This window comes from Ictidomys tridecemlineatus, chromosome 4 (assembly GCF_052094955.1).
Source record: "Ictidomys tridecemlineatus isolate mIctTri1 chromosome 4, mIctTri1.hap1, whole genome shotgun sequence".
NCBI classification, from domain to species: Eukaryota; Metazoa; Chordata; class Mammalia; order Rodentia; family Sciuridae; genus Ictidomys; species Ictidomys tridecemlineatus.
Window position 1 is genome coordinate 21,167,623 of NC_135480.1, and position 13,280 is coordinate 21,180,902.

The 13,280-nt window shown below is 50.4% G+C and overlaps 1 long non-coding RNA gene across 1 annotated transcript; it reads left to right on the forward strand.

The window, feature by feature from the left end:
• Positions 1-4,165: 4,165 nt before the first annotated feature.
• LOC120889569 (uncharacterized) lies at positions 4,166-12,721 on the forward strand. Its single transcript, XR_005733522.2, has 2 exons — positions 4,166-4,290; positions 12,033-12,721. It is a non-coding gene; the product is annotated as an uncharacterized LOC120889569 (long non-coding RNA).
• The last annotated feature ends 559 nt before the right edge of the window (positions 12,722-13,280 follow it).

Genomic DNA, 13,280 nt, shown 5'->3' on the forward strand with positions numbered 1-13,280 from the left:
ACCGCACACGCTGCTGCCTCAGTCTCCCCTCTGAGTTCTGGGAAGACCAGCCAGAGGATAAGAGTGAGGTGAGGCCCACAGACATGTCTGCAGAATGAATTCACAGAAAAAAGAACTCCATCTGATTGACATGCACACATGACAACGGAGGCATGTCTCACCGTGCCATGTGTCAAGATGTGGCCCAGCCATGTCCTAGAGTGGCAAACACTCCGTCCAGCCCTGACTCTGTGAGAGCATTGCTCTTGACGGGTCCTGATCTGTGCTTGGGATGTGCAGGTGAACAGATCACCCGACCCACCTGCCACCTCCCAGCAGGCACAGAACAAGGAGAGTGTGGTCACAAATGACACCAAGGGAGTCTCACAGTATCTGCCCCCAAAATATATATATATATATATATATCGTATATATGTGTATACCATGTGTAAAATATGTATTATATATACACACATGACATCTATATACATATACACACATATACACACATATATATACATACACACATGTATATATTTTTCTCCTCTTTCCCCTGGAAAGAACCAAGTGGCCACGTTGACATTATGGACGCGGCCGCAGCAGGGGTCTGCATGGGGAAGGGCCTGCTCACTGGCGTTCTTGCAGAAGCTTAGAAAGCCCAGTCTCATCCAGAGACAGTAATGGAGAAACCTGAACTGAGGGACGGGCTACAGATAAGTGACCGGCACGCCCAAGGGTCAGGATGGTGGACGACACAGGGAAATGAGGAAGTGTCACAGCCCGTGGGAGACGGGAAACCAAGTGCAGCGTGGGGCCCTGACGTGGAGCTGGATGAAGTGCACACTTCAAATGTCAGGGAGCCTCGAGGGGGACCCAGATGGACAAGGTCCAGGCAGAGGGGCCCAGAAGACAGAAGGCGCACCCAGGAGGTGACTGGTAACAGGGGAAGAGGCTTCATGGGAGGACTCAACTGAGCTAGGCGTTTCTTCTTGCATTTTTAAAGCCCGGGACCCACGGTCTCCCTCTCCCTACCCGTGTCCTCTCTGCTCTAACCCAGGGGGAGGGAATGAGCTGACGGCTTGGCGGGAGCCTGATTGGGACCTGACATTTTCATCCGCTATTAATATCAATGTTAGATGGCATAAAGTCAGATGGCTTTCAGACAAAATATGTCATTTAAGTGGAACTGCCAAACTGGGAGGCAGCCCTGGGCTCAGGATTTTCTAAAACATAGTCCTCTCGTCCCTTGGGGAGGAGGGGACCTTGGGGTCCCGGCCATCTCTACCAGCGAAAGCCTTCTCCAAGGGTCGGACACAAAGCCAGTGCTGAGAGACGCTTCCTCGCACTGGAATGTGTGTGCATGCACACGCTTGTACGAGGTTTCCGATTTCTAGAACTTATCTGAGAGTTGGTCCACGTCATTCCCGTTTTCCTTCACTGTCCCTCGACCCTCCATCCCAAGTGCTTCTCTTCCTCTCTCCACTGTGTCCATGTCCACATCATGTGCATCAGGGTCCACCCTACCCGGCTTCTCCTCCTGACTTTCCCAGCCTTCCGTTTCGGGGCGTCTGAGGTGAGATGGTAACAGCTTTGGGGCCAGTGGGATCCATTCCTTCATGGACTCACACATCCATTGGAGACTATTCCCGAGGAACACTGAGGCCCGAGACAAGCTCTCCTTTATGGAGCTGATATATTAGGGCTCGGGGAGAAGGTAGTCAGTGAACAAGGGAAGAAGACGCAGAGAATAGTGACGTTGAGGAGCACTGTGATGGAACCGAGTCAGACCATGTCACTGGACTAAGAGGCTACTTTAGTTCGGGGGTCAGGATGATATTTACGTTCAGACCTAAACAAGAGAGGTCAGCCCTGTGAATACCGGGGATGGGGGGCAGGGGGAGAGGGCTCCAGGCAAACGGAACTTGAGCTAATGCAAGATGAAACTTGCCACTTGAAAGGAGAACGATGGTATGTCTAGGTCCCTTGAGGGGGCCCAGCTCGAGCCCTGATCCTCAGGGCCTGGAAGGGCCCAGTGATTGACACAGGGACATACTGCATAGTCCTAAACACAGAAGAAATAGATCCTAAACTTATGTTTCAACAGATATTTTGGCTGCTGCTCTGTGGTGAAGGGACTGGGATGGTGGAAACAGATCCCAGGCTTAGAAGCAGGGAAGCCAACCTCGGAGCCTGTTGCAGTGAACCAAGTCAAAGACGGCAGCGCCTGGCACAGGGTGGTAAGGATGAGGGCAGTGAATTTATTTGCTTTGGAAGAAAAGCTGATGAGAAACAGAAAGAATCAAGATTGCTCCTGGGTCTTTGCCAATGATGTGTGATGGTTCCAGTCATTGAAATAAGGACCCCGAGACAGGAAGAGATCGGGCAGGAAATGAGGAGTTCCATTTAGACATGTTAAGTTTGGAAGGTTTATTAGTGAACCGACTGAAGCCCTCAGCTCATATTTTATATGTCTCACCAGACCAGGGAGTTTGAGGCCCCAGACTTTCCTTTCCTTTTCAATTCCTTGTTAAGCAGGAATAAAGAGAAGGATAAATAAATGGCCTTTGTAAAACCCTCTTATGTGCAGAGGTTTGGTGGCAGAACCACATCCTCCCAGGCAGGCAGAAGTAGCCAATCAATCACCATGTCACACCACGCAATTGTTCAGGGAGCAAACTAATTAAAAATTTAATCCCATGATTTTTATCTTAATCTTTTTTCCCATTAGTTTTGATCAATGCCCACAAATACAATTTAGCAGAACTTTTCATGTAGATAGATGACTGAGTGGGGTACCTAATGAGTCTGTTTGTTATGAACCCATTGATAACTGAAATTTATATGCTAATTACTGAAAACCACTGATGAATTTTTAAAGCATTTTATTAAACAAGAAAGCTATGTTCCCGTTATCAAATGAAATCCCTTGCCACCTTCTGCTCACCGATTGTTCAGGCCTGTGACTCCTGACTTTCAGTGGTTTAGCTGCTGTGTAGTAAACTTGGGAAAAGTCTTCCAGTTCTCCCCGGCACTGTAACTTGGGCAGTAGTGAGAGTTGTACAGATTCCATGAATTCCTCAGCTACCTGGGGACTCTGATACACTCTGACCCCTGTCCCCTACCCACCGCCCCAAAAATTCAGGTTAGAGACAATATATGACAACTAAGCAGAGCAGGTTGTGGCCACCTCTGAGGGACAGCGAGCTTTGCAGCCTGGTCCAGTGCCACGGTGAAGGAGGTTGTGGTCTTGCTCATTAGGTCTGCCGTCAGGAGGTACTCGTTTGGTAACCATCTTTCCTAAGGACTGTGGCAAAATCTCTCTTACTTTCAAGTCCCACAGCACCTATTTGCATGCCAACATCGGTGGTAAGCTCCTTCAAGGGAGAGTCCGTTTAAAAAATAAAGGTCAGTGGCTCTGGTCTCCTGTGACTTTCTCGGCCCCTTTAGTAGGGCTATTTGCCTTGGCTTTTCACTGCCATCTCAATAAAAGGAGGTGAAGAATGGGGCCTGCCACCCATGAAAACTACCCAATTAAGGCTCTTCATCCTAGACGTGGCCTCAGAAGCCAGAAGGCTTACCAGAAGCACAGTGGTCACTGGATGGCACAAACAGTTTAATGGTTAAAACTAAAGGGGCCGGTATGCGGTTAGGTACCAGGAATCCCAGAGACTGGGGAGGCCGAGGCAGGAGGATTGCAAGTTGGAGGTCAGCGAGACTCTGTCTCAAAATGAAATGAAACGGAGAGGGCTGTGGATGTCGCCCAGGGCCTCGGTGCTCGCCAAAGCCTGCAGTATGGCCAACAAAACCCGAAAGGGTTTCGGGGTTTCCGAGCCCCCTCCCGCCCCCGTGCAGGCTCCTCGCGCCCGCGAAGCCCGGGATACTGCGCGCCGCCTGCCCGCGCGCCCCATCAAGCCCCACGACGGCGAGGGGTGGCTTTTCATCACGAGCCTAGAGGACGCGCCTCCGCCACCCGGCTCCATCCCTCCTGACCTCGTGGGTCCCTCCACGCGGGCCAAGCCGCAGGCCGCAGAGAATCGGGGCCGCAGCGGCTGCCCTGGAGACCACAAGAATACAGGAGACCAGAGGGCGAAGCCAGCCCCGACCGCCCCAGGTTCCCAGCCTCTGAGGGGCTCCAGAGCACCGGAGAGGAAGTGACGTATTCCGCACAGGAAACGGAAGTCGGGCGCGGGTTCGGGCCGCCGCCATGCTGTGTGTGGCAGGAGGGCATTCGGAACCCCTGGGCTCTGACCTTCGGCCGCTCCTGGCTTTCCTTAGTGTCATGCTTCCGCCTCCCGCTCGTGAACCCAGCAGGTACTGTGGCCTCGCTGCCATAGCCCAGAGAACACGGTGCAGCCCCGTTCAGGCTTCGCGGTGGTGGAGGCCGACGGACTCACCCCAGGAGGGGGCTGGAGGCCTGGGGACCGCGGGCACGTGGGCTCAGCCGTGGAGGCCTCCAGGGAGCTTGTTGGCCGCGGTCCCTTGAGCTAGGGCCACGCTGGAGAGCAGGGGAGGAAGGGGAGGAGGGAGAGTTGCAGGTGTATGGTGACATGGCAGCCGCGTAACTGGAGTGACCCCGCCAGGCTCTGCACCTGTAGCCGAGAGGACGCTGAGGTGACATGCCAAAGGGAAAGCAGGAGGCGGCTGTGGACGCAGTTGGTTTTAGGCATGTTTTGCCCGTGGAACTTTCTAGTGGAGAAGTTCAGCAGGCCAGCCCAGGTGCCCGTTCGGACCTCCTGGTGGAGAGATCTGAGCTGGAGGCCCGGACCTCCTAGTGGAAAGGCCTGAGCTGGAGGCCCGGACTGAAAGGAAAGTGACCACAGCACTTGAGGGGACCAAGAGATCTTTATTGCAGCAGTGAAAAAGAGGAGAAGAGAGAGCAAAATGAGAGAGAAAGAAAGCGAGAGAAGAAAAAGCAAGAGAGCAAGAGGGGGCCCTGGCAGGAGAGAGTTTTTATAGCCAAGATCTAATGGGTCTGCAAGCCGCCTTGTTGGCCAGCAGTGATCGGATCACACAGTAGTTGCTAAGGGTGTCATCTTCTGCCTTCAGGCAGACAGGGCAGGGGTCAGATGGGGTTTCCTTTGCACAGGTGGGGGTCTAGTGTTCAGCCTCGAGTGGGGTTGAGTGTTCAGACTTGACGCAAACAGGTGACAAAGGACCAGACAGAGGGGGATTTGAGCACGTGGGTTATCCTGCAGCTAACATTCGTTCAGCCTGCCCTGCAGACAACTTAGTTCAGCCTGTTCTGCACCTAACACAAACCTCCTGGTGGAGAGACCTGAGCTGGAGGCCTGGACCCCCTGGTGGAGAGACCTGAGTCAGAGGCCCGTGCCTTCCTTCATGCTCCTGGATGGAGCAGGAGCATGGGAGAGATGGCCTGGGGCAGAGAATGGCTGTGGGAAAGGGCAGGACCGCCCAGGAGCTTATCTGCTTCTCAGGAAGAAGAGGAGCAGGCAGCCTCCTGAGAAAAAACCGGAGAAAGTGACAGGCTGGGCGGGCTTCAAGGAGGGCCAGTCACCTGGGTCAGTTTGTCTAGAAATCAGTGGAGAGACTGAGAAATATCACGACTGGACAGACGTTGCCGTTAGCCAGAGCTGAGTGGAATGGGGAGAAGGCGGCTTGAAATGAGGTGAGGACATGGAGAGATGAACACAAAAAATCCTTCCAAGAAGCTGCTGGTGGAGAAGCGAGATAGTGAAAGGAAGCGTGGATACTTTATTTATTTATTTTTAATTACAGTCGTGTGCTGTTCGGTGACAATGCATTGTGTCCTTAGGCAATTTCATCATTATGCAAACATCATAAAGAGCATTTACAAAATCCTCAGTGGCATGAAAGATGCGTTCTGGCAAATGAGTTTCCTCCGCAATAAGCTTATGTCGAGTTTCCAGAAGTTCCTCAGCTTCTCCCCATCAGCACTTGCAGACTGCACGCTCACTTTCTCACTGTGGAGTGAATAATGAGTCCTCCATCACTGAACCACCCAGAGCCAACAGTGAACTCAACGTCAGAGTTAGGTCCCACTCTTTCTTTGAACATTGCAAACAAACTTTTTGTTCTGTCCGGATCGCCGTGGAGCTCAGACGGTGTGTTTTTGTGGATGGCCTTGGGTTCAGCTCACTGGAAGTTCCTCCAGATCTGACACAGGCCCTTCTTGAATCGTTGCGAATTTCATTCCCTTTGAGGCGGAGGATCCTTCAGCAGCTTCTGTCCGCCAGGTTGTAGCTGTGGTGGATGATACACGCCCGACTAGCGGGCAGTAACCGTCCCTGGTTTTCCACCTTGGATTTTATACCTTCCTTTCCCAGGATGGCTGCCTGAGGTCAGCTTGTTTCAGTATCGATGAGGTGGAGCCAGGGGTTTGTAATGTTGATCATCTCAGGGCCAAACCGACCTCTGTCCAAGAGTGGCTTATGGGGTTGGGTTTTAAGAAGGCAGAATGGGATAGGATGGATGCAAAGCACAGGTGGAGGGGCTGACCTCAGGCAGTAACCCTGGGAAGGAAGGTAAGAGATCTGGGCGGTGGAGCAGGTTGTGCATTTTCCAAGTCCAGGAGGCACTGCGGAGTTCAGTGTCACCCTAATTTTGAAGAGTAACCACAGCTATTTCCTAGTAAAGAGCCTGGAGGAAGAGGCCCCTGTTTGAGTCACTTAAAATGGCTATAGCAGCTATGGGTGGAGTTTGGTGCTGTAGGCCGAGGTCCTTCCTGCCTTGTGGCGGGTGCTCTACCTGGGAAAGGGAGAGGGGATCGCTGAGGGAGGAGGAGGAGGAGAACTCGAGCTTTGATAACTGGTAAAGACGCGCATGGCTGTTGGAGTTAGGGGAGAAGGCAGAGGATGTTGGCACTGAGGTCCCCTAGATCATGGCCCCTCAGTGAGCTTACGAAGTCTAAAACCAAGGTCCAAGAGAGAGCCTTGTCCACGGCGGGGGTCAGGAGGGAGCCGATAACTGCTCTGTGAATGGCCAGGGAAGAGCCGGTGCTGCCCTTGGGCCCGGCACCCACGCCTCCTCTTGGTCTCCCAGGTTCTGTTGTCACCCCACTTGTCTCTTAAAACGCCTTCTCCCCTGGGAACCCAGTGAGTTCTGACTAGGGGTCCTCAGTCACTCGTTGTGATTTTACCAATCCCAGTGAGTTCTGGGGAAGACCGAGGGGCTCGGCGTTCCCAAGACTGACACATCGAGGCTGGAGTCTCACCTGCGCAGCCTTCTGCAGGTGCTCCTGCCGCGCCGCTAACTCTGGGAACGGTCGGTGCAGACCCCTGGGACACGTGAGTTGAGACAGAAGTGTCCGTGGGCAGTCACCAGTGTTCTGTCACCTCAGGTTTTAGGAAACTGAGCTTTTTGCCTCTCGTACCTGGGCAGGCAGATTGGGATGGACTCTCCTGCGGATTGTCTTCTCTCTTCCTGCGGACTTTTCTCCATTTCTTTGGAAGGGCATGGGGATGCCGATCCTGTTTCACGGGGAAATGTCCTTTATCGAAAGTGAAGCCAGAGGCCACCTTTTAAGAATGCAGGGGGCCGGGAGTGAGTGGTGCTTAACACGCCCAAGGCCCTGGGTCCAACCTCGGCACCCCCTCCCCAGACGTGCTTCCAGGAAGGTAGACTGGATTCACTGCACCCACTTTTCCCCACAGAGTCTGACTGAGAGCCCTGAGATGATACGTGAAGCCACCTGAAGACAGAAGTGCAGAGGGCAAGGAGGCCTGCTTCTCCAGCTGAAGGACCAGGACAGGGGCAACTCGCAAAGCAGCTTGCCATCACTGACCCCTCTCCTCCAGCCAAAGGCCACACCCAAAATGACAAAAACACTGAGCCCCATCCCTGCTGATGGGTATCTCCACGTTTGTAGAAGAAATATTTAAGACAACTATAAATGGAAGAAAGAAAAGGGACATAAAAGATAATGTGTCCTCACTCAGGCTAGTAAGATAATGACACTAGGATGTGATATTGTGTGTGTGTGTGTGTGTGTGTGTGTGTGTGAAATACCTAGAGCAATCACTAAGGAAGAAGGTGTATAGAGAGATGCTCAAAAGCACTGTAGGTAGGGAATTCTAAGGGGGAAAAATGTTCAGGAATCTCACAGGCAACGAGAACAAAACCAGGAGTGAGAAAACAGAAAATGCAAACTGTTGGGATAAGTCCTCGAGTGTTGATGATTCCATTAAGTGTAAATGGCCTAAATACACAAACGCAGATTGGCAGAGTCGGTGAGAAAACCTGACCCCACTATGTGCTGTCTACAAGAAACTTTAAACAGATCTATGTCGGCAACTAAAAGGGTGGGCATTATGTAAACAACCAAAGGAGCTGTGTTCACATCAGATGACGTAAACTTTAGGGCAAATAAAACTCCCAGAAGTGGAGAAGGACACTATGAAATGTTAAGAGTCAACCCGACAAGGAGACGGCACTCCTGATGTGTAGCCACCAACAACAGAGCTGCAGGATACAGGAAGCAGAGAACTGATAAACCAGAAGGAGAAACGGGCAAAACCCACTCTGAACAATTGACCAGACGAGTAGGCAGGATCAGCGAGGATGTCGAGGCACTCACAACGCCATCAACCAACAGGATGGCATCAGCATTTATAGAACGCGCCACCCGCTGGCCCAATGTGCACTCAAAAGGAGTCCTTGGGACAAGTACCGAAATAGATCATCCCACATGGTTTAGCACGGACCTCCTCAAACTGGACATAGTTAAGATCATCCAGCGTGCTCTCTGACTACACTGAAATCCACCCAGGGGTCAGTAACAGAAAGACGGCCACAAACTGTCTAAAAACCTTGGAACCAAGCAACGTGAACAGTCCACAGGCCAAAGAGGAAGTCTCCAGGGAAACAAGGCCACAGTGAACTTACTGAGAGAGAAAAGGACGTCCCAGAGTCTGTGACACAGAGCTAGACAGCGTGAGGAAATGTAGAGCCTTGTGCATTAGGAAAAAAAGGGGGGGGGTGGCTTGTCTATAGTTCAGTGATAGGACACTTGCCTCACATGTAAGTTCAGTCCCCTGTGCTGCAAAAACAAGTAGTACATCAAGGAACTCTAAATAAAATCCTAGGTTCTACCTCAAGAACCTAGAAAAAGATGCAAACAAACCCATCGCAAGCACCAGGAAAGAAAGAATAAAGAACATCAATGAAATCAAGGATGTGGACAACAGAGGACAACTGAGACATGTGGTTCCTTAAAAAGTTTTATTTTTTTATTTTTTAACAAATCTCTGGAAGACTGGCAAGAAAAAGAAGCAAATTACCAATAGCAGAAACGAAACAGGATCTTGCTCCAGATGCTCCAAAGCCAAAGATATGCTCAGGTAACGCTGCAGACAGCTGTGCACAGTGTGAGCTGATAGCACAAATGGCCACGTGACTTCTATGGAAATGGAATTTGTAACTTAAAGTCTTCCAAAAAAGAGCTCTCTAAGCCGAGACGGTTTCACGGGAGAATGCGAACAAACCCTTGGAGAATTATTTTCTATACAGTCTTTTGTAGAAAGGGGGGTAAAGACTTCTCGATTCGTCTAACGAATCTAATATTTCTCTACTACAAAGACCAAAATACACACAAAAAGAAAAAGACCAACGTGCCCCATGAATACAGGTTCACAAACACCAACATTTAGCCACATTTGAAAAGAATTATAGCCCCTGACCAAGGGGGGCTTGCTGCAGGGCTGGTTCGATGTGGTCAAAGTCAGCACAATCCAACACTGAACAGGCCAAGGAAGAAGAAGCCCCGGATCCCATCCATATGGACGTTGGAAAACGCCAAGGTTCTACATCCTCCATGACAGAAAAAAAGTAGAAATAGGACAACTGCAACCTTTAAAAAGAGCATCTCCAAACACCTGAAGCCAATAAAAACACCTGATGTTGAAGGAGGAGTCCTTTCTCCCTAGGGTCAGAAACATGGCTCTGGGACTTCTGGCCACGCGAGGAGGCAGGAGGGGAACGAGAGGCACACGTCAGGGGAAAAGGAAATGAAATGGTCTCTGTTTTCAAATAATGTGATTCCTACACTGAAAACCCCCAATGAACCAAAAAAGAAAAAACAGAACTAACGTGAGTTTGGAAAGGTCAAAGGACACAAGATGAATAGATGAAAACCCACTGGATTTTTATTCCTAGCTACAAGCACATGAACATTCAAGTAGAAAATACCACACCACATTTAATTGCTCAAAATCGTGAAGTGTTTAAGTCGAAATTTCACAAAATCTGGAGGATTTCTATGCAGAAAACTACAAAATGCTGATTAAAAATATCAAAATCTAAACAAAGAAGGGTGTGGCTCAGTGGGAGAGCACTTGCCTAGTGTGCACAAGGTCACGGGTTCAGTCCCCAGTACTGCAAAGCAAACAGAGAACCAAAAAAAACCCAAAAAAAACCAATCAACAAATAGAGCAGCAGCATGTGCTCTGAATTGAAAGATTCAGCATAGTAAAGATAGTTCTGCCCCAAAGTGATTTGCATGCTTCGTGCAATTCTTATCAAAATCACAGACATATTTTTACATATAGGAATAAAGTCATTCTAAAAATTATATGACTAGACAAAGAAACCAGAATAGCTGATACAATGTTTGAAAAAGAAGAAAAAGGAGGGGGAAAACCGTCACCTGATTTCAAGACTATAGTATCAAGACTGTGGGTTGGAGCCTGGGCGGTGTGTGTACCTATAAATCCCAGCAGCTCAGGAGGCTGAGGCAGGAGGATCACAGGTTCAAGGTCAGCCTCAGCGACTTAGTGAGGCCCCAAGCAGCTTAGTTACATCCTGTCTCTAAATAAAATATAAAAAAGATTTAGAAAGGCCTGGTGGTTGGGCTCAGTGGTCAAGCCTCCTTGGGTTCAGAAAAGATGGGTGGCATTGGAAGAGGGTGGACAGAGCCCCAGTGGAACGAGACAGAGAACCCAGGAGTAGGTTCACACAATCATGCTCCACTGATTGGCAAGAAAGATGCGAAAGCAGATCAGAGAACGAAGACAGTCTTTCAGCAAGTCGTGCTGGAATAATTAGGACTTCCACAGACTAAAAAAGAAAAGAAGCGCGAGTGTTAACTTAAAAAAAGGACTTCAGTCTCGCACACCGGAATGAGCTCAAAATAGGTCCTGAACCTAAGTGGAGACCATAGCTCCGGTGGGGAGAAGAGAATAGAATCTTCAGGATGCGGGCTGGGGGCAGAGGGGACGGGCCTTGGAGAGGAGCCCTGGAGGGGAGGATCCCGGAGCAGCTGGTTCAGCTCTGAGTTTTATGTTAATGACAATCATCTCTCCTTTCTCTGCTCCGAAGCTGCCTGGGAGCCTCGTGTGTGACGCGACTTACTGAGACGCTGCAGAAACAGATGCCCACCAAGAATAACGGTGGCGCCCAGACGTAGGGCGAGTGTGTATCCAAGGCCTGAGCAAAGCTCCGCAAACGTCCGATTTCGGTGATCTCCTCTAATGCGGCAGGAGCATGTCACAGACCCGTTTCCCCAAAGAAAGTTGTTTTATGACTTAATGTGAACGCAGCCCCCTTCCAGCCCCTTCAGCAAGCTCCCCCAGGGCCTCCGTGGCTCCCGGCCTCAGAGAACACCTTGCGCTGTTTGAGGAGCCTGCGGCGTCTGCTCTAAAGGTCAAGCCTTGTATTTTGTCACTTTTGAAGCTCGCCGTGTTGGCAGTTCTGCTCTCAGTCTCCCTACGGCTCAATTAACTGCCCACGGCTCCTTCCAGGGTGGCAGGGAGGCCCCAGGTCCCCTCCCTCTGCCTCGTTATTTCATACATTTTGGAGCACTGACTTCTAATGCTGAATTTTACTGCGTTTCTGGAGGCAGAGAGGAGAGGGGAAGCATGCCCGCTTTTGGAAGAAGAGAAAACGTTCCCTCAGCACGATTCTACCAGGTGGTACCCACCCGGTGCACGGGGACACAGTGATCCACGCTTTGTCACCATGTGGCATTTCCGTCATTTTCTCTCAGCCGTCAGGGTTTCCGTTGGCCCAGTGGACGGCCTCTTCTAGATCTTTCACAGTTAAAAATTTCTTATTCTGTGACCACTCCTTTTGGTTGGCAGGTAATCACCGCGAGCATGTGTGGGGTGCAGCGTGACACGAACCATGTTCACACCGTGTTAGGATGACATCAAGTGACCAGCCTGCCCGTCCCCTGGGACGCTCGCCGTTTCTCTCCTGTGGCTTCTTCCTCCTCCTGCCCGTGACCTTGCCTTGTTGACCCCTCGTGCTTTTCTGATCTGTTCTGATTAGTTGTCAGGACAGACACACGCACCTGGACACGTCGTACGTAAACGGAGCAGAGCTTCTCATTCTCTGGTGGTTCAGGATGGAGCGTCCATCAGCTGTGCAGCCCTACATACACACAGGGTGATAATGTCCACTTCACTCTCGTCTCCCACCCTTACCCCTCCCCCCCCACTGCCCTCTACCCATCTAAAGCAACTCTGTTCTTCCCTAGCCACCACCACCAGCCCCCCACCATTGTGAATTGGCATCAGAGAAAATATTTGGCTGTTGGTTTGGGGGATTGGCTTCTTTCACTTAGCATGATATTCTCCAGCCCCATCCATTTACTGGCAAATGCCATAATTTCATTCTTCTTTAAAGCTGAGTAATATTCCATTGTGTAAATACACCACTATTTCTCTATCCACTCATCTGCTGAAGGACACCTGGACTGGTTTCATGTGCTTTTCTATTGAGTTATTCACCTTATATAATTTGATGGAATTAAAAAACCTATCCCAGATGTAAGTCCTTTATTGGGTAAATGAATTGCAGTTATCTTTTCCAAATCTTCAGTTTGCCTTTGTACTCTCTTGGTAGTGTCCTTTGATGAACAAAAGCTCTCATTTTCATGAAGGCCAACACACATTTTTTTCCCTTTGTATGTGGGTGTTACTGGGTCACTTTTTGTTGTTTGATTTATTTTTAAAGAATGTGGGTAGATTCACTGAAAGGAATACAAAGGACACAGGGCTGTCCCTCACTGGCACGTCCTGTGGAGGGCCAGGCCCAGGCGCCTCTGGAAGGCACAGGCTCGGAGCAGCACTGTCCACCAGGAATGTGGTGTAAGAGCTGGCCGTGGGCGCACGCCTGTCACCCCAGGTACCTGGGAGGCAGAGGCAGGAGGATTGCAAGTTCAAGGCCAACTTGGGCAACTCGTCTGAAAATTCAGAAAAACAAAATAAAATAGCGGCGGGGGGTGGGTGGGTGGGGGAGGTAAGGATCACTCAGTAGCAGAGCACCCCCATGTTCAGTCCCGTCTGAAAAGGAAAAATAATAACATGTGATGCTGGCGGGGTGTG